We start from the raw sequence: 22,126 nt of genomic DNA, 5'->3' as shown, positions 1-22,126 counted from the left end.
TACACGACGTATCATGGAGTCTAGGCAATGGTAGGTAGTGATTTGCCATCACAAATACAAACCCATCAATTCCACCTGGGGAACTTGAACATCCTCAATAGCATATTTCTGTTTAGGGCCTAAAAAGAGAAATATTTTTGACAGATAATTCCTGCATACACTTAATTTCTAGGAAAAAACTCATGCACTGGTGTTTTTTTTTAAAAATGAACACATTACTAAAGAAAAACAGAAGAACATGAAGTATTTCAAAGCTTCATTTATACTGATAGTCACATAAACCTTCACTGAAGTTCTGTGTACTGAGAAGAGTTGGTTCTATATACTGTGTTGCTTATGTTTCAGTTTATGGAGAACAAACTTTTAAGGCAAGTTTAATTTATGTGAACTTAAAACCAGAAAACAAATAAAACCCAAACCACTGAATTGTGGCTACATGACCCATGTCTCTTCTCCTTCTTCTGCTGTTGCCAGCAGTTCCTGTAATATCTAAGGCTGATTTGAAGAGCTACCTGTATCTAAGTAGGGATATTACCTGCTCTAGCTAGTACAAGACTGTGATTAATCAGTGCTTATTTTGTTTCAGTGCACTCATGAAGCCTTCTTTTTACTAAGGAGTCTTACAGATGAATACAAATTAGCTAAAAGTTTTCCAATCAAACTGTAAAAAATATTTAAACAAAGCAAAAATACATGTTGAATAATTGGCAAAAAAACAGGCTCATCACTGAAACATTCAAGCTTCTTGTATGGAAAACAAAAAGTACATGAAGATTTATTTATGGTAGTTAACACTTCTGACTTTAAGAAAATTTTTCAGTGCTGTGCTTGGAGAATTTTTCTGAGTTGAAAGACTGTCTCTCCATTCTGCACATTGAAAGTGCTTTTCAAAGAAATTTTAAGTTGGACTGAAACCAAGGGGCTCATAAGTCTTAGTAGGAACAGGGACCTATTCCTAGCAGTTTATTTTCATCTTGCAGTACATTTTGGTTTATTTGTCTGGATTTCCTCTGGTATTTAGATTCTTGCCTTGTTCTTTTCTCTTTTTATCATTGTAAAAATTAAGGAGCTACCTTAACCCTTAGCAAAGAACAAATCATGGGCACGTATGATGTATTTATTCATTCAGCCTAACTTTTGACTTCTTATCTAACCAAATTAGAAAGATAAACTAATAGCTTATTTCCTAAGAATCACTTTCTGAAGGAATCTACCCCTCTCCATTTATCAGACTGAAAAGTTAGGTCACTAGCTTAGTCATGTAATCTGAATGCTAAGAGTTAACATGAAAATGTACACAGAGGGAACGCTTCTCGCTTGTAACTGATCTCTTTGTAATAGTTCTATTTCCAGGTAAAATATGAATTAAAAAAAAAAGGAGGGGATACCTAAGAGTCAGTCAACACCACTCACAAAGTGTTATGCTCTATTCTTAAAGGCTGAACTGATTTTGACAGTTCATTCTGGACCTCTATTCATTTACATCCTCATAATCTTTAACTCTCCTTCCTGCAGGTGAGTCTCTTCATGAAAGTAATTTCTATGAGAGTAAACATATGGAGGAAGCTGATCGCCTGATCTTCATATGAACTTTCATATTTGCTTTTGTGGGAGTTGAGTAAGACGAATCCCTATTATTGTGATCTAATTTATCTTCCTCCTCAGGAAATGCACTTGCTGAAGTCGACATTCCTATTGAAAGTATGTGAAAAAAATTGAACATTTTATTTAGCTAAAATATGTATAATAGCTAAAAATAGCTTGTAGCATTTCTATGGCAGTGTCCAGCTGCCACATGTTTAAAGCAACCTTGAAATTACCTGAAATTATTCCTATTCTAGGAAGTGCGAATGAAATACGAATACAATAGAAATGACAGTGTAATTGAATATTACTAGTTGTTCATTTCTTATTATACATCTAGACAGAAAAAATGCTGCTTTTTAAAATAGACCATGGCTTGTCTTGTTTTGGTTTGGTGAGAAATCCTGGCTATCCTGAACTTATAGGATCTCAAAAGTGATATCTTTTTAAAAGGCTGCAAAATGACTAAATTATAGCAAAGATTTTTTGTTTTAAGAAGACTTTACTGCTGCTTGATGCAAGAAAAAAAAACAAGCAACTTTTTAAACTAATACCATTAACAATTACTGTTTAATAACACTGTATTTTGATTCTTAGAATAATTTCTAAGCAATTGAAGTTCTCTTGCAGGATTTCAAATTTGCATCTAAAAATGAAAAAAATATTTATTAACATTCATTACATTATGACTCAAAAAATTAATTGCACATTATTTTATCAAAAGTTATAGAAAGTTATGACAAGGTTGAAAGAAAAGTGGTGAAATAAAATCTACTTATAAGGTCCTTTTCTCTGGAATTTTGTTAATGTATAATCCTCTTCTCTGGGGCAACTTTTTAGTCTTCTGATGACCAAAATACTTTGGTTTTCCAGACATTTCAAGATTGTTTAGATATATTTCAAAAATGAAATGTGGTGTTGGATAAGAAATTCAATTTTCTGTTTCATAAGCTATGTAGAAAAGAAGCATACACTGAAAAAAATTCTGCATTTCTGTAAAAATAATTATCTTTCTTCATATCAGTTTTAAATGAAAATATGTATTCCTGTAGAATTCTTGGAATACATCTTGGATAAGTAAAAAATATAAACAGTATTAATAAATAAAAAAATGTTTAATGACAGAATTGCTGTTTTTAATACAAGTACATCATATAAGACTGTAAAGGTAATAGGGAAAAACAGTACAGTTCTGTACAGCTTATTTGGCTTCTATGATACCTTGCCTTGTGTCTCATTGAATACTTTTCCACATTAGTGTACAAATTTATCACTGCTTTTAGGTGTACTAACATAAGAAAATCTGAATGCAATATTGTTCTGCATTATTAACCAATAACACTTGTTGAACTCAAATGACAAAACATTTTTCTTCCTTTTATGCTTACAATGGCTGACAAAATAAAAGTTACTTGTTGTTTATTACTCAGTTTGTTGGTTTTTTTTTTTTAATAATCAGTTTTATGATTTTTCAGGGTCTCAGGTAACAACACCAAAAAATATTTGTAAAATAATCCTGAAGAAAATATTTGAAAGATTAGACAAAGTCAACAGGTAGATTTTAAATATTTGGTTTTACTATTTGTAGGTTACATGTAGTATCAAAATTGAAAGACATAAATTCCATTAAAAATATTTTATTTGCTATGTCTTAATAATTTTAAACTTTTCCTCCAAATATGTAAATTTTAATATCTATTGAAAATATTATTTTTTTCACATATATGCATACTGAATACATATTATCAAATAATTACTGGTTAGTTCCTAGGCTAATTGCTATTGTCAGTATTGAATTTTCAAAATTATCTTTGAAAGCTCCTTAAATGACCTTGTGAAGTAGCTTTAAAAAATATCTCTTATTCTTAAATAGTTATCCATCTTCACTTCTGTAAGGGTAAAAAAATACAATGTTGATCTTTAATTTCGACTCTAAACATTTCAGTATACGCCTGTAAGAATAATACTTTATAAATAAAGTAAGAGTTGCAACAGAACAATTATGCCCAGCTTTCCTAAATTGTATGTTTGGTAGTTCCCTCAGCAGGGCCTCAAGAACTGTTTCTTTCTTCAGGATGGACTCAATTTCTTTGCAAGGTGACAGGATCAGATTCTTAACCAAGAAACCCACTGGCTTCTTGGCAACCTCTACTGTTTTGAGCAGTTTGTGGCTATTTTATCCTACTAGCAAAAAGGGTATGGATGGAATAGCAGCCTAATTTGAGTCATGCCCAACCTATGACAGTTGGAAATTTATCAAGAAACATATTTTATTTGAAGAAATATATACATAAAATGTATATGTGTACATATATACACACATATATGTATATATTTATATATAAAAGTAAAAGTGATGCTTGTCTTAGATGTTCACATAAAAAAAGGTTGCACTTATTTATTTGTTTATAATTTGTGAAACTGTAGCACATTAGCATTTACAAGTCCCAGCATGATTAGATATACTTTGGGTGAAATAAGAAAAAAGGATATTTTTAAAGAAATTGCTATTTATGCTGCTGGCTTTTTTTTTTTTTTTTTTTTTTTTTTTTTTTTTTTTTTTTTTTTTTTTTTTTTTTAAATTTTAAACCCATGTTCACACTCTCAAATGCATTGGAAGTTGTAGCAACTACCAATACGAAAACATTATTGCATAGATTTAATGTACAAGCATTAGTTTTCTTCTTAGAAAATGTACTTTGAAGTCTGTGTTGAAATGGAGGGCCACAGAATTACAGAATAGCTGAGGCTGGAAGGGACTTTGGGACGTCATCTAGTCCAACCACCCTGCTCAAGGATGGTTACTTAGAGCTAGTAATCCAGGACAGTGCACAGATGGTTTTTGAAAGTCTCCAAGTATGGAGACTTCCTGTGAACCCGTCTGTGAAACCTGTGCCAGTGCTTGGTCATCCTCACTGTAAAAAAAAAAAAATTGTTTCTTTATCTTTAAATGGAATCTCCTGTGTTTCACTTTGTGCCTGTTGCCTCTGGCCCTGTCACTGAACAAGAGTGAAAAAATCCTGACTGTATTCTGTTTTCACCCTCTCTTCAGGTATTTATATACATTGGTGAAATACCCCCTCCAAAGCACTCTCATCTGTAGGGCAAATCTCACAAACCTCTCAGATTTTCCTCACAAGGAGAGGTGCTCATTCATCTCACTGTCTTGTCATCCAGCCCATATATCATCATTTTTCTATACAAGGATCTCATGGGCGACAGTGTCAAAGGCATTATTGAAGTCCAAGTAGACAATATCCACTGTTCTCCATCATCTATGAGGACACTTACGTTCCTACCAGTGGAAACATCTATGCCAGAGTTAGACGCTAGCATAAAACAATCTGGGCACTGCAAGTGGCTATTGATCTTTATAATCCAAAAGAGAATACAGAAAATGACAGTTCACACATTTTCTGAAAAATAGGCAGAATACCCATAATCAAAAGAGAAGATATTTTTTCATGCTGCTTGCACTTTTAAAAATGAAAGATGAAATAGTATGTCACACTTCTGTAGATATTTCTCTGTGTTTTGGCTTTCCTGTTGCTTTACTGAAATTGAACTATTTCCATATTACTGTCAAACTTTGTAGAAAAAAATGAAGAATTTTCTCTCAGAGATTACCAAGAACTAGAGAATGATAACTAGATATTGCCATCTTCACTTTACTAATGAGGAAGTAGAGACATCTTTTGCTGAAAATCACAAACTTACAATTATCTTATCCTAATGTTCATTTATCCAGTTAGGGTAAAATGAGTCCCTCAAAAATATCTCCCTGCAAAAGATGTATCTATAAGAGGAAAATATACTCACACTAGCATTCCTTGTCTGCATGCAATAATCAGATGTTTGCAGATGCCCAACCCGGTCTCTTAACTGTGCAGGCAAATACATCTTTTTTATGTCCAGCTACTGGAAAAGTGGTTACATTTTAAGGACTTATTTTGGGACAACTGACTGGTTTATTTCATAAGTAGCTGTATATATATACACATATATATATATATGCTATATATATATATAACATAAATACATTTTATCTAAAACAATGACGCAAATTTTACTAAAATCGGTTTTTATAATCTGAAACCATACAGAACACATGAGTTTCCAGTGGAAATTAATTAAAAGTGTGAACAATTCTATGATTTCCCTGCAAAAATTAATTCTGTTTTGTGACTACATTTTATAAATTATTTTAAAATGTGTTACTAAGAACTATACAAAACTACAAGAGAATTTTATCAAATTATCTGAGTAGTACTAGTATAGAAATAGAATCAAAATATTGCTACATAATACAAGTAAGTAAGAACTTTCTTTTCCTTCATAGGAATATTAAATGGACCAACTCTAATTTTTAGACAAGTTGCAGTCACAGAATACCAGTTGGTAAAGTACAAATGAAAAGGTGAACATACCCTAGTCATCTAAATATTAGTCACCTAAATTTAATGAAAGGCAGAGTAAGAACGAGACAGCAAGGACCTTTTTTTTTTGTGTATATATATATATATATATATATATATTTGGAGTTTGGTGTATTTTAATGCTCATTGTTATCTTAAAAGGAGGTGTACTTATTTATCTTGTCCTGTTGTGTCCTACGCTACACTATGCTATCCTATCCTAATCATTAGAGCCACTAAATTAAGACAACTTTGGGTTCCTTTCAAGCACTTTCGCCAGATACTTCTGCTTATCCTACCATACTCATCATGTCTGATCTCAATTTTTTTGAGACATTGACCCAATAATGGGTCAAATATATTAATCTTGTTTCCTGTTTATGTATAGGTATGCATATCTCTTTTCATACTGCACCAAAAGATACATGTTGGGTTAGGTGGCTATTATTTTGTATTAAATGAGCATAACTGAGTGCTAGAAAGAAAAAAAGTTTCTTTACAATCTTGCAACTGTAAGTTTCTTTCCTTTTAGGTAAAAATTTGTGAAAGGAAATAGAGGTTGATAAGAATCACCACCCCTGAAATATAAGGCAATATTAAGCTGAAGGAAGTTTCTGGAGTGCAGCATAAGGAAGTAGAGATAGGAATATATTGGGAACAATGACACTGAAGCATGAGTCAAGCAAAAAACACTGGAGAAGATCAAGGAAATAAGCCATAGATTCTCAAAGACAGTGGAGAGTGAGATTACTAAAACCCCAAAGATAGTGTATTCCATAATTGAGAACAAAAGAGCAGACTCCCTATTCAATGAAACAATCAGCTTTGCAAAAAAAGCAGGTGAGGTTGTTTATTTTATTCTGTTTCACTGAGTAGATCTGATTTTAAAGTTACTTTGTTTTAGTTGGTATTCCAATAATACAGTTTTACAGATACAAAGCTCCTTGGTATTTAAAGCAACTTATGTCTCCATCAGGACCAGATGTTCCTGATCAATAGGTTAATCGGTGCCATAGAATGAAATAATGTGCAATCATCTGAAAAATTATTCTCTAGTCCCGAGAATGCACAAATCACTTTCATAGTCATCATATTCTCAGTATGACCTACAGTGGTTAAAAATAAGATTTACATAAACAGAAAAAAATATAAAGACAGGGCGAAACCTCATGTATATAAATGTTTGTGTAAGATTGTGCACTTTTTTTTTAAAAAAAAAGCCCTGATATTTATTAGGCTACATTTTTATATTGGGGGAGAGGGGGAAAGTGAGATCTATAGAGAAATGGATGTACAATAATTCTAAGAATGTCTTTCACTATGCAAAAGGCATAGTGATATTTGGCCACACAATTAAATTGTCATAATGAAACACCTGGTGCTACAAGTTTCTCTTTGCTTGGTTGTGGGGTTTTTTTATTTTCTTTTTTTTTTTAATTAACTTATATTTTAGGGATGTGTAATTTGATGTAACAGTTGCTTTTCTTCTTTTTAATGACTTACAGACAACTGAATTTGTCTCTACATTTATAAGAGACAGTTTGGAATATTTCTGTTATTATTAAGAAAAAAGGAAAGAACTTCAGGAGTGGTGAAGATAAACCTCTTACAGTGGCATGCAAAATTCAGACTAGAAAACCTACTTATCTGTATTAATTGACCTCTGCAACCCTGGTGTGTGCTGAATCCACTGACTTTCAGTGTAATAGCCACATTATGATCTCACTTGCACTGGCTAACACAAGTCCTCATTAATACTACTATGCCAGTAAAGCCCATAAATTCCTTATTATATTCATAATGTAATGTTAATTTCATAATATATCTTCGTATCAATTCTCAAAATTTAACTCCTCACACTGACTATAGACTATCCACAGTCTATCAGGCTATCCAGTAAGTTTCCCACTAATTCAGTAGTAAACAGTTTTTCACTAGCTATGTTCTCTCCTATGTTTTACCACAGTTGCAAGACAAATATTTAGTTATGTTATGTAGTCTTTTTCTCTCTCTTGGACTGTAAGATACCTATACCATAAGCAAGTAGATCTGTTCCTGCAAATAAAATGCAGTGACTGAAGCATTGATTCTGTTGTGAAGGTTAATCCCACATTTAATAGCATATTTTCCACATCTAATATTATGAAAAGCTGAAAAAATACCAGTGAATCATAAAGGTTACTGATGGAGTGTCACATTAAATTACTTCGTTCATACAAAAAATGCACTGGTTCAATTGCTACCACACAATTCTTCTTTTCTTTTCTCCCCATCCATCTTCCCTTGCTTGGGGGGAGTTGCATGTCAGCAGAAAGCAATGAATATAGTGAAAAATTTTAATTCTTATTCATATATACATGTCTGAAGAAAGAAACATGATTCCATTTATCTTAAGTAGAGGCTTCTAACTCCGCTGTGAAATCAGCATGTAATGATATGAGGGAATTCACAGATTTTTAAACAAATTTGGAAGCCAATTTAGATAGGCATTAGGAAGTACTCGCTGCTGTAGTTATATCATTATGCAGAGAAGAATGTAACATTTATTGGGTAGGAGAGAAACTGAGCAAAAGGAACCTTGATTTTGTAGTCTAGTGCCGGAGAGACTGCCTTGGGATGGAAAAGTGCTTTTGTCTGGTATGTTCTTCCACTTTTCCATATGAATTTTATTCAGTAACTTTTAAATGCAAATGCAAAAGAGTCCTTGAGGAGTAGGAGGATTCCCTTAACTGAGAATCTAGCATGTACAGTACTAAAGAGTTGTTAAAATACATGTGCAGCACCAAAAGGTGTCACAAATGTTCCACTGAAGTGAAATCAGTGGATTCAGTGCACACCAGGCTTACAGAGGTCAATTAAACTGCCAAGTAGGCTTTCAGGTCTGAGTTCTGCATGCCATTGTAAGAGATGTAGGCATAGATCACTCAGTTATGTTGTGTGTATGTTAGACAATGAGAGCACAGGAAGTACCATATTCATGCAGAGCAGTTGCATGGAGGTAGAAAATCAGGACCCCTGTGAGATCTTAGAAGTGGTGGGTTCTAATATTTTGGACTCATACCTAAACTTGGCCAGTCCAAGCTACCCCTAAGTAATCTATAAAGCAACTAAATGAAATAGAAACAAACAAACAAACAAACAAGTTGAAGAAAGAAAGAAAGAAAGAAAGAAAGAAAGAAAGAAAGAAAGAAAGAAAGAAAGAAAAAGAGAAAATCTATGAAAAACCCCAAAGCAAACGAGAGAGAATATATTCTTTAAATATTCCCAAACTTGGTATTATCTTATTAAATAGGAACAAATTACTTAATTAATGGATGAAGGGAGGTAATATTAAACAATGATAATATTTCATGATTTTTTAATAGAAAAATAAAATTTATAGCATTTTCACTTCATCATATAAAATCACCTACCTTTCAGAATTAATTTTTATTCTAAGGAAGCATGCATTCCACATCTGTAAAACTTCCTAAACTATCTCAGATTACTCCTCAGTTCTGCTTAGCCAATGAACTGCACTGTAGAAGTGCTAATTCACTTCCAAGACTTCTTTTGGAGAAAATGTTTAGAGCATTTTAGAACAGAACTCCTGTGTAATACTGAGGGCAATTAAGTGCAAAGACTGCTTTCAGTATTCTGCATATCTCAAAAGCAGTGTTCCATGAAGTTTTTTGACATCATCCCAGCAGTCTTTGAACACCATCTCCTGCCCTTCTGCTACATTGTCTGGTAAATGGCCATTTTAGGGTTTTAACAGAATCTACCCTCATGAATTGCAACACAGCCTTCAGAGCATTCCAGAAAGCTTCAGCTGCAATAGAAACAGCCCCAAGAAATAACACCTAAGCTTTCTCAGAAGGCCAACAAGGCCATCCTATTTAATTCACAGGAATACTTTATAAGTACTGGATATTGTGGTTATGGCAGACTGCAGTCAAGGTAGTGGTTACAAATCTCTCTGCACTAGCTGACTTTGGAAACCAGAATCATTAACCATGTTTAGATGCACAGATTTAACTATTGCTTGTCATTCATTTAGTGCAGAGGAATGTGTGTGTGTGGTCTTGTCACTGCCTGGGGCTGCTTTTATGATTTGGTGCTGAGGCTGGGCTGAGTGCTACACTTCTGTACATTTAACTCAGGTAATGCACCTCCTGCTGCTAAGACTGCACTTCTAAAGATCCTTGGGTAACTTGCACCAGGCTGTTGACTCAAATGTTAGCATTGGGAAAATAGGCTGTAGGACAATATAGACACAAAATAAATAGATACAAGATGTCTGTGAATAAATTTATATTACATAGACTTAATGTCAATCAGAGAAATGAAATTCTGAAAATCTCTCTGTGAGAAACAGAGGATAAAAAGTACAAAAAACTGAAGAAAGCTCAATGAATTACTTTAAAAGATTATATGCCCTGATTTTGTGCCGTAGAAAAAAATCTGTACCAAATGAGTATAAATTCCTTTGGAACTTATGAACAATAATGCCTTGCATATTTCTTTTTTTAATATTTAACAAGAAAGAAAATGTTGAGAGCTGCATGAGCTACAGAACAATTTCACAACTCATTGATTGGAACAGTCTTGCACTTTGTCCTTCTGAGATTCAAAACACTGATAGAAGAGCTCAAAGTTAAAATAAAATTGCCTTATTCATATGAATAATTCCATATTCAGAAGTCCTCCTGAGGATTATTAGAAGAAAATAGGAACATCATTATGACCCATGTTAAAATGGATAGATGATGGATTAAAGAGAGGAGAGAGGTCAGAAGTGAAAAGTGAGAACTTGGAGTCATTTACATTAAAATAGATGGAACCTTGTGTATAGAGGAAATTATGCAGAAATATCACATCAGGAGAGAAAAGTAGAGGGTCACAAATTGGAAGAGAATCAAGTGAGAGAGATGTTATGTGACATAAAGTATAAAAGCTCTGCCTCTGTGAAACTATGAGCTCAGATCTCTTAGTTATAAGAGGCAGGTTTTCTTTTGCATCATCTTTTATCTGTCTGTATATCCTAGGTTACAGATTTTTTTCTTCAAGAAAATATCCTCTACACTGGCATACAAGTTTTTTGGGCTTTGACTATCTCATCCATGGTGTGATAAATAAAAAGTGTTGCCATCCAAACCAGTGTGGTCTTACTTGCAGAAGGAAGTGCTAGAAATTTGAAGAGGGATGGTACAGAGAGCCATTCTTAGAACAGTAAGACTACGTCTATTTGTTAGTTATGCAATGCTCATACAATTATCAAAAAGAGAAGAAAAACATATTGGATAATGAAAACACTGGAGAAAAGTTTTGAAAGTGAGATTTTTACATGCTTGTAAAGCACTGCACACAAAACTATGCTCAAGTACGAGATTCACTACAAATGGATTCAAGAGGAGAATTTGTACAGTATTGTATCCATAAAGCATGTCATCCATTACATAAACACAAATATTAAGGGAAATGCATTTAGGTAGGTAGAAATGCCAGCATTCAAATTACTATAAAATTAGATTGAGTAAAAAATAAAGGAAACTTTACAAGCAAGCCTAATATGGAAATTCCCTGTGGGTAAAAGTAAATATGAGAGACGGTGACATTTCAGAAATGTTCTGATCCAACAAAACTTAGGGAAAAATTCATCATAGATAGAGTTTAATACTCTACAAACGCTGATATTTTCAGCATATATAAAATATATTTGCACCATCTCAAAAAAAAGTTATTATAATAGAACTAACCTAAATTGCAGAAGTGGAACAATGTACTTGAAAAAAAAAATGAAACTTATAGAAAAATAAATATAAGCTGTAATGTGTTTGTGCAACATGCTTTTGGGGGCAGGGAGAGCGTGGTTGTGGGGATGTCTGTGTGTGCTACAGCAGGGGTGGCTTCTGTGAGAAGACGCCAGAAGCTTCCCCTGTGTCAAATAGAGCCAATGCCAGCTGGCTCCAAGATGGATACACTGCTGGCCAAGGACAAGCCCATCAGGGACCGTGCTAAGGCCTCTGGGATAACAGATTTAAGAAGACAGGGTGCAACAGCAATAGAAACCAGAGATAAGAGTGAGAATATGTGAAAGGAACACACCTGGAGACTCTGAGATCAGTGAAACAGGAGGGAGAGGAGGTGCTCCAGCCACCAGAGCAGAGAGTCCTTGCATCCAGTGGTGAAGACCATGGTAAAGCAGCTGTTCCCCTGCAGCCCATGGAGGTCCATAGTGGATCAGAGATCCACCTGCAGACCATGGAGGACCCCATTCTGGAGCAAATTCATGCCCAAAAGTGGCTCTGATCCCATGGAGGGTTTGTGCTGGAGCTGGTTTCTAGCAGGAACTGTGGACCCATGGAGTGAGGACTCTGTGCTGGAGCAGGTTTGCTGGCAGGATTTGTGACCCTGCAGGAGACCCACGATGGAGCAGTCTTTTCCTGAAAACTGCGTCCCATGGAAAGGGACCTGGAGCAGTTCATGTAGAACTGCAGCCCTGTAGAAGGACTCACATTGGAGGAGTTCATGGAGGACTGCCTTCCATGGTAGAGATCCCATGCTGGAGCAGGGCAGGAGTGTGAGGAATCCTCACCCTGAAGCGGAAGAACAGTAGAGACGTGTGATGAACTGAGTGCAGTGCCAGTCAAGTCCCCCTGCACCACTGTGTGGGAGTACATAGGGAAAACTGGAAGTGATGTCAAGCTTGTGAAAAAGGAAGGAGTGGAGGGGAGGTGTTTTTATGATTTTTATTTCTCATTATCCTACTTTGATAATAAATTAAAGTAATTTCCCATGTTGAGGCTGGTTTGACAGTGATAGTAATCAGTGAGTGATTTTTTCCTGTCCTTGTCTTGACCCATGAGCATTCTGTTATATTTCTTCTCCCCTGTCCAGTTGAGGAAGAAGATTGACAGAACAGCTTTAGTGGGCACCTAACATGCAGGGTCACCCACCACATAAACACAAATGTTTATGTGCAGATGTATATCTCTTCTTGTCCAATACGTACATCCCAAAGGGAGAGTTGTTACCACGATCTTTCATTAGACTGCCACAATTTCTCGTATCATACTTAGGCCTTCACCATCACCCTCAGCTATAACGTTTTGCTTTCTCTGGTTCTCTATCAAATAAATGTGTGATTTTCATAGGTCACAGAAAAGCTCAGTTGTTGTGCACATCTCCTGAGGGGACAAAGTCAGGTTTTCAAAGCTGTCATGGAAAGAAAGCAAATATTGGAGTCCCTTCACAGACAAGCCTTCATTACTACTGTTTGACCTTAAAAAATCCCAAACCAGTTAGTCTCTCAGCTCCTCAGAAGAATCACATACCTCCTGTCTCTTCTCAGATCTCTCATTGACTCTGTCTTTCGCACACATTATTTCTCAGTACTTTGATCCCTGTGTCCTGAGTTCAAAAATCCCCCATATAGCGGATCTTGCTCTCTTCAGTTTTATTTCAGACAAGTGGGGTTTGCCTTTGGCATTGCTACAAAAAGCATTGAAAGAATAAACATCCTGTTACTGGAATGAGATGTACTCCCTTTAGTACATCTTCTGATTTTATACATTTGGGTATTACCATTTCTGTGACACCAGGAAGAAATAAAGAGAAGCTTTCCCTTTCCTTTTTCCCAGAAAGCAATGTAAGTGCTGGTAACATTTTATCTAATCCTTAAACTTCTGCTAACTTCTATCCTTCTGAGGTTTCCTACTGTTCTACTGCATTAAGAGAGAGAGATCCTTAGCTTAGCTCCCACCTACATAGACATTGACACTGTGGAAAAAAAAAAAACCACTGGGAAACCAAAAAACCCCCTCATCATTTCCTTGCCAGACAGGACTACCCTCCTTGCAAGTACTTGAAAGCTGTGTCTAAACAGAGAAAACACAATCAGATAAAATAATATGGGCATTAGTTAAAGTTATCACAGAAAAGGACTTTAGGACTTTGGAAGAAAGTAAGCTAAAATTATTTCCATGACCACATTTTTTCTTATCAATAAAACAGAAGACAGAATGTATTTGGTAGTATCTGCCGATTTTACTGATGGTCGTTTTTCTAGACAGCCATGCTGCACAAAATTGCCCAGCAGGCATGTGTGCCATTGCATGCTGGATCCCTAAAGGATCCGTGTTCCATTATATAATGATGGATTTTATTTTACACCTCATGGAGTTCCAGAAAGAGAGTACTGAATAGCAGAAACTCCCTATGTCTTTGAAATGTTCCTGGTCATTCTAGTACATGTTAAAACTTGTCCAAATTTATTGGCTCAGGTATCACACATTAGGTGTCTAGATCTTTTATTTCAGTTTGCCCATTAGTGTTGCTGCAGTTCTGAACTCTCCCTTACATGGAAGTTTTTGGCAGATTTGTCAGAATGCTGCCTCTTAACATGCCTGTACAAGGTGAGCCAGGAACACCTGGGATCCCTGAAGATTCTTGGTTCCTTAAAAATATTATAATTGATAAGATAAAAACCAATTTTCCTCCGGGAACCTCTTTGGAAGACCTACTGTTGAAAACATAAGCTCATATGGTAACTTTATGTAATGGCTATCATCAGGGGAATTGGAGTAAGTCAGTTTGCCACAAGGCTCTCTGTACCAAATTTTCTAATTTCATCATCAAATGGATTGCAGAGCAGACATCGATTTTGTGCTTGCATTTTCCTTTCAGATCTTTTGGCCCTGGCTTTTACGTACATACTTTCAAAATAAATGCTAAGCACTATGCATTGGCAGCTTTAGATTACTGCAGTATCTCCAAATTAGTCTGTGTTGTAGAAAGACTAGGCAAGCAATTCCTAAATAAGGTGTTGTGTTTTAATTCCAGCTGGCAACTAAGCGCCACAGAGCAGCTCGATCATGCCCTTCTCACCCCACCCCCTGGTCCCTGCTTGGATGTGGGAGAGAGAAAAGTGACAAAACCTGTGGGTTGAGATAAAGACAGTTTAATAGGTAAAGCAAAAGCCATGCACAAATCCACTGCAAAACAAGGAACTAATCCACTGCTTCTCATGGACAGGCAGGTGTTCAGCCATCTCTAGGAGAGCAAGAGTCCACCAGGAGTAACCATTACCTAGGGAGACAAACACCACCACTCCAAACAGCCTCCCTTCCTCCTCCTTCCTCCAGCTTTATATACTGAGTCTGTGGAGTAACTACAGATCTGTTAGTCTAGCCTAGTTCCTGGAAAAATTATGGGTAAGGTTATATCGGCTACTCTTGAAAAGCATTTAAAGAATAATGCCATCATTGGTCATGGTCAGCATGGGTTCACAAAGGAGAAGTGCTGTTTAACTGATTTGATATCCCTGTGTCACCCACCTAGTGGGATGAAGGGAAGGCAGTGGAAGTAGTCTTTATGGATTTTAGTAGGGTTTTGATATTAACCCTCATAGCATCCTTCTGGACATGCCAGTCAGCTGTGGGATGGGTGGGTTCACAGTGCACTGGGTGAAGAACTGGCTGAAGTATAAAATGGTAGAACAAAAACATAAACTGATAGAGCAGTGGCTGTAAAACAACCCTCCAGAAAGGGATCTGGGGATTCTGGTCAACAACAGGTTCAATAGGCATCAATGTTTCCTGACAGCCCAGACCGCAAATCACATCCTGGGGCACATCAAATGTAGCATCACCAGCCAGTCAAAAGAGGTGATAATCCTGCTGTATTCAATGCTGGTGCAGCCTCCCCTTGTGTGCAGTTCTGGATCCCAGAATTTAAATAGGATGTGAAGGTGCTTGAACACATTGTTGCAGTTTGGACAAATCTAGAAGTATATCCTCTGATAGAAGACAGGCTATAACCACCCATCCCCCACCAGATTCGGGAAAAAATAAATTTTCCTCAAAGGAAAATGAAAGAGATAAAAACTATTTATTTAACAAACACACAGGAAAGGGGATAATGATGCTAAATAATAAAACCTCTCGCTCTGCTGAGAGAAACCTGTGAAAATTTCAGAGTCCTTCCGTAGATCTCTCTCTCCCCCTCCTTGGAGCTGGGACAGGGTGGTGAGCCCACCTCCAGGGCCAAGGCCTCGGTGGAAAGTCCTCCCAATGTATTCTGATGTTGAAACCGTCCAGCAGAGAGAAAAGGAGAAAAACGAAGTCCCAGGAAAACAAAAGTTCAACTCTCCGAAGGAAAAGGACCTGGGGAAAAAAACTGCCAAGAGCTGTCTGGAAAGAAAAGCAAGCTGGGTGCTTCCCTTCCCTCTTGCTCTCCTGCTGCAGCTGAAAAAAAGTCTCTATCTCTGTGTGACCTTGAACAAGCTGCAAACTGCTTTGAAAACGTTTTACACAGTTCTTCCTCGCCCCTCTCGGGCTCAGTTTAAAGGCATAGAAAGGGACAAAAATTAATTTCTGGGCATAGGGCAGCGAAATGGGACACACATCATAAAGTCACCCCAAGACACATTCAGAGAAGGGCAACAAAGCTGGTGAAAGGGCTGGATGGAATGTCCTGTGAGAAGCAGCTGAGGGCTTTGGGCTTGTCTAGTTTGGAGAAAAGGAGGCTGAGGGTCAGCCTCATTGCTCTCTACAGCTTCCTGAGGAGGAAGCCACATTGGAGAGGGAGGTGCTGATCTCTTCTCCCTGGTACCTAGTGATGGGACATGTTGAATGGTTTAAAGCTGCAGCAGGGAAGGTTCAAACTGGATATTATGAATCATTTCTTTACCAAGTGGTGGTCTAACACTGGAATTAGTTACCTAGAGAGGTGGTTGATATCCCAAGGCTATTTAAGAGGCATTTGGACAATACCCTTAATAACATGGTTTAACTTGGTCAGCCCTGAATTGGTCATGCAATTGGACTGGGTAACCCTTGTATGTCCCTTTCAACTGAAATAGTTCTATTCTGTTCTATTCTATTCTATCTAAGGCTTAATCTCTACAGTTTTAGGCTAATGCTTTATGTTGTTGAAGACTGATCACTGCATAAGCTGTTGCCTGGGAAACAAGCATGAGCAAAAATAATAGCTGTCCCTGAAATAAAGACTCACTGCACTTCAATAAAACTCCCCAGTATAGTTTTCTTCTCAATCTCTAAGCTCAGAGCATAGAATCCAAAACATGTGAGCAGTCTCTGAATGATTTGCTTATTTTCAAATGGCTGAACCCTTGATATAAGCAGTTCTGGAATAGATAGTATATTCTCTTGAACTTTAGATTTAGAGGAAGTTTGGTGAGGGATATTCATGTATAATGAAAAATCTGTTTTGCTGTTACTCGCTTGATATATGTTTTTTTTTCTATGGCTTTGCAATAAATAGTACAACCAGTTGCATTACAAATGCCTAGAATAGAAAAAACATTGCCTTTCCTCTCATTATGGAATATTTAGAACAGGATCCATCTGCATTGACTTATGTATTTAAATGCTTGGGTTTGGACAGAACTCGAGACTGCAGGCTTTTAAGTTTAGTCATGGGATCTAGTTTGCTAATGCTGGCAACTCACAGATTCAGAGAGCGATACATGTGACAAACTGCAGATATTTACCTTAAACTGAGATATCTGATGCCAACACTGTTAATTAGAGGGTAGTTTCTCAGAAGCAAAGTAAGTTATCAAATGTCACTAGAAACTCCTTAGGGTATTTGAGACATTTTCATTAGGCTAGACCTGCAGCTGATCTCTGCTCTTACAGGTTGGTAACTGGAACTCAGACAAGATAGTATTCTATGTCAAATTACACTGAAAACTAAGGCAATTTAGGGAATTTTGAAAATTCATCTAAGCCCTACATTGTTGACGGAAGCTTAAACATTTATATTCAGACACTTACAGTTAGACATTTGGAGTCTGGAGTTTGAACCCATCTTAAAAGTTTATGACATTCTTGCTCAAAAATGTTCTGTACTTTCTAGTTCTTCTGCAACTTTTTATGACAACATATAAATTAAAAAAAAAAAAAGTGTGGATGTGGGTTTTTCGTTTATTTGTTTAATTCTCGATCTGATTTGTAATGAAAATGAATTTTTATTTCTCTGTTCTGGTTTTGGCCAAGGACAGGGTTAATTTTTCACAGTAGCCACGAACGGGCAGAGCCTGGGTTTGTGTGGGCATGGCCAAAACCCTAATGTTATTCCATACCATCTTATGTTACTGCCTGGGGCAGGGGACTGTCTTGCTTCCTAGAATAAGGGTGTCCAGATGGGGAGGAAGCATGGCAGGAATAGGGTTCCACCACTGTTTCATTGTCCTGAGCTTGGTGAGCATCTTACATGTAATTCACTCTCTCTTTTACTTTTCATTTTCTTATCTTGTTGCCGTTTCCATTAAAATTGTTCTTATTTCAACCTGTGATTTTTACCTTTTTGTCCAGTTCTCAACTCCAACCTCCAAGCAAGAAAGGAGAGGGGAAGAGGGAAAGTGAGTGAGCCGCATCTGGTTTGGGAAAGTCTCAGTGAGGGCACTGAACTGGGGAGTACCATTCCTAAACCACAACATTCTTCCATGTACTAAAAAAATAATATCTTAACTTAAACAGTCTAGATTCATATTTTGAATTGAGATAACAACGTCCTTCACAGATAGCTAGCCAGAGTGGAACAACAACATAAATATATGTCTGTACCCAAGTCCAAATCAGATCTGTTAAGTTTAAGGTCAATGGTTTACACTTTCAGTTTTCCTCATATCCCTATGTGATTGTTTTGCTTGCATCCACAACCCTAGATGCCTAGATTCTTATTTCACAATCCTGATATGGTTACTACAGAGGTTTCATATCAATTCCAACTAGAAGGGAAAACTCCCCTTGAGTGTTGGGGTTCCTCCCCCCTGCCATGGGGTCCTGGGAGAGGGGACCCTGGCCTAGGCATGGGGTTTCCCGGCTTCCTGGTCATATGTACCCTAATCCTGTTCCCCATTGGTTATTTTGAGTTCCCCTGCCCGGGAAGGACCCTGGCTGTCCCATGATTGCTCAGTTCTGGCAGTCCCCCGGCCATGTGGATGGAGAATAAAGATCTCTGAAACTTCTATCAAGAATCGGTCCCTATTTCTTTCCACGGGCCTCGCTGTCTAATACATGTTGCAGAAATCCCCGCTGCAACAGTAGAGAATTTGTAAGGTGGTTCAACCATTTGACCTGTATAGGTTCAGCACAATACTCCAAACACAGAATGACTTCTGTTTGTGCCTTCTCTTGCTAGTCTCTACTCAAGCACTGTAATGCTGTTTAGAGAGAACACATTAACACCTTGTTCAAGGAGGGGAGTATTGCATTACTCAGGGTTTTAACGTGGGCTACAAGACAAAGAGGTAACCCTTCTCAGTCTCCTTTAGCTTTCTTATAGTTTATTGTTTCTGCTGTCTTTCTTGCATCAGAATATGCCATAAAAATTATTTCTAGCAGAAGCAGTACTCAAATGTTTGTTTCAGTGAAAGGCTCCAAGACCCAGCTTTCTGCATTTTCTGAGACAAAACCTTTTATTATGAAAAGGACTTCTGTTTTCCAATTCAGCCCAATGGATACTTTTAAAAACCAATTAAAACATAATAATAACATATCCAAAAAGTCGGTAGTCTATTAAATAGTTGATGGTACCAGCAGTCTTTTAAGAATGTGTTTGAGAATTTATAACACCACCATTAGCATGAAATTAATGCTTGTTTCCCCTAATGAAGACCTCTGCAATTTATATCGGTTTTCATTAGTCTCTTAAATTTTTTATAATAAATCTCTTTGCAACCCATTATTGTACCTTAAATTCTTCATTTAGTTATCTACAATAGATTTGGTAATAAAATGCATTCTTTTTTTATTTTTTTCTTTTTTATTGTTGTTTTGGCTACTGTACAAAGAATGAACTTTGTTTTCGGTTTAAATTCTTAAAACAACACTACTCAAAATTACTTGAATTGATGATATACTAACTGTAAAAAAGGAAATAAATGGGGAAAAAGTAGAGTCACCTTCTAGTGCTGTTAGTTAGCTTGCTTTATCAAAGCTGCTTTGCTTTCTTCTCCTTATTGCATTTGGTTTCCCCTTTGTTGCTTTTCTCTTAACTGTGCATTTGAAAATCTTTTTTGTTGTAAGCTCATTGTTCTTTCAGCAGACAGCTGACATTAATAGCAACATCATACCATTCTGGGTATCATAATTCTCAAAATAAAGGAGTAGCAAAAGGAACTGCCAGCAGCCCTTTAGGTATCTCAACTTTGTATAGAGTACTTTGACAAGAAAAAAACACTTCTCCCCAGTGCTAATCTGATCAGAAAAAAAAAAAAAATCATTTTCAAGTCGTGTAATGGCTTCATGGATGTCAACATTATTTTATTATCTTGATAGTGAAACTTGGAAGATAATCACTCTACAAACGTTTTGTAATTCTTTTAATTTGTTTTGGGGCTTCACTGTTATTTTCATTATTATTGTCAGTGTTCCAAGCCTTGAAACTTTTAGGACATATGTTAGATCAGTACAATATTATATACAATTATTTATAATACAACTTTCTGTTCTTAATGACATTTGTTTGAATATAAAACATAGCAATAATTTGTGGGGTTTCATTGTGTTTGCATACCTTTGTTTTTATTTCTTTGACTGAGATTTTTTCACTCTTGAAATTCAAACAAGTTTTCTCCTATGGAAGAGAAAAACAGCCCGAAACAAGGAAATAAAATATCACTTCCAAAGCTACCTGTGATATTTTTAGGCAAAGCAAAGCATTTGCAGTTTAATTAGCATAATGATCTTTAGTAAAAACCAGCAATACAGAGTTTGCAAGCTAGAGTGACAAGGTAGAATTGGGGAGACATTTAGTAAGTTATAGCTTTATGTAGGTAAAGTAATTTACATCTTTTGACATTGTTTTCTTCATTTCAAATAAATTAATAGAGTCACTTGGATTGCTACAAAATATTTGTACTGAAAGCATGGCTATTACAACACTTAACATTCCATTTATCAAATTCTAGTCACCTTTTAATAAGAAGATCCATGAAGACAGGAGTGGTTATATGGAGAAAGCAAGGATGGGCTTTCTTTAAAAATAAGACAAAATGTATCATTTACTACCTGTCAATTATGCCATCTTGAACCTAATTCATATTGTTATTTCTTTTGGACACTTCAAAGAGACTTTTTTCTTTTTTTCTGCTTTCTATATTAAAATTGACCGATCTTAGACTAGATATCCTGGAAAAAAAAGCAAGTTGTAGATATTGTCCTAGTGCCTGCTGCTGCTGCTGCAGTTGCTGCTGCAGTTTGGCTTTTAGCCAGCAGCACTTCTTGGAGGCTACATTGAAGTTGCCATGGGCACCGTAAGATGATCTACTAAGTGGAATAAGTGGTCCACTAAGTGGACTTTTGGTCATCCTTAGGCATTCTGTGAAGGTAGGGTGAGGCCAGACTTCATCAGACTATGCAAAAATACTTTAAAACAAACTAGTAAAACACCAAGACATGTTCTTCCAAACTGTGAAACACGGCATGACCTTATTAACAAAAGTTTCTACCTATTATCTTACAAAATCATAGCTAGAAAACTCCTAAGTAAAAGAGAATACATGAGAAAAAATGAGTGCAGACAAAAAATCAGAAAATAAAGGGCAGGGGAAAAACGCAATAATTCTGCTAATATCATGGCAACCATCTTGGCATCATAACAGATATAATGATAATTTTGTCTGTGTAGTCACAGATTTACTTATCTTTTTTGGCGCTACTTATAACCTCAAATCTTATATTTGGTAAGCTATTTTCATCTCTTCTGTTTTCTCAGCTATGTCTGTTTCAAATGTCTCAAAAGATAAGGCTTCAAGTAACTTATTTTACTGGAAACTGCTCTACAAGGTCAAATGGAAGGGGTGGAAAGGATATTCACTTATTAACAAGCTGCCTTCTGACATAGCTGATATATGAACATTGTTCAGGCAGTTAATTGTTAAAGAGATTAAAATTCTTTGAGTTTCACATATAATCAGTCCAAACTGCAGATTTTCAACCTCGTTGAATATTCCATCTGCAAGGCTAAACTGGTACCTTTTATCTGTCATAGAGAGATGTCGCTTTTTTTAATGATAAGAAAATGCATTTGTAAACACTTTGAGACATTATTATCTCAAAGTCCAATTTCAGCCCCAAGTTGATTCAATATCCCCAGAGCAGCAAGAAGAATCAATA

The sequence above is a fragment of the Corvus brachyrhynchos genome, unplaced genomic scaffold (genome assembly GCF_000691975.1).
Source record: "Corvus brachyrhynchos isolate BGI_N302 unplaced genomic scaffold, ASM69197v1 scaffold12, whole genome shotgun sequence".
NCBI lineage: Eukaryota > Metazoa > Chordata > Aves > Passeriformes > Corvidae > Corvus > Corvus brachyrhynchos.
The sequence above is the reverse complement of the archived record's forward strand: the minus strand, read 5'-3'. Positions refer to the sequence as shown.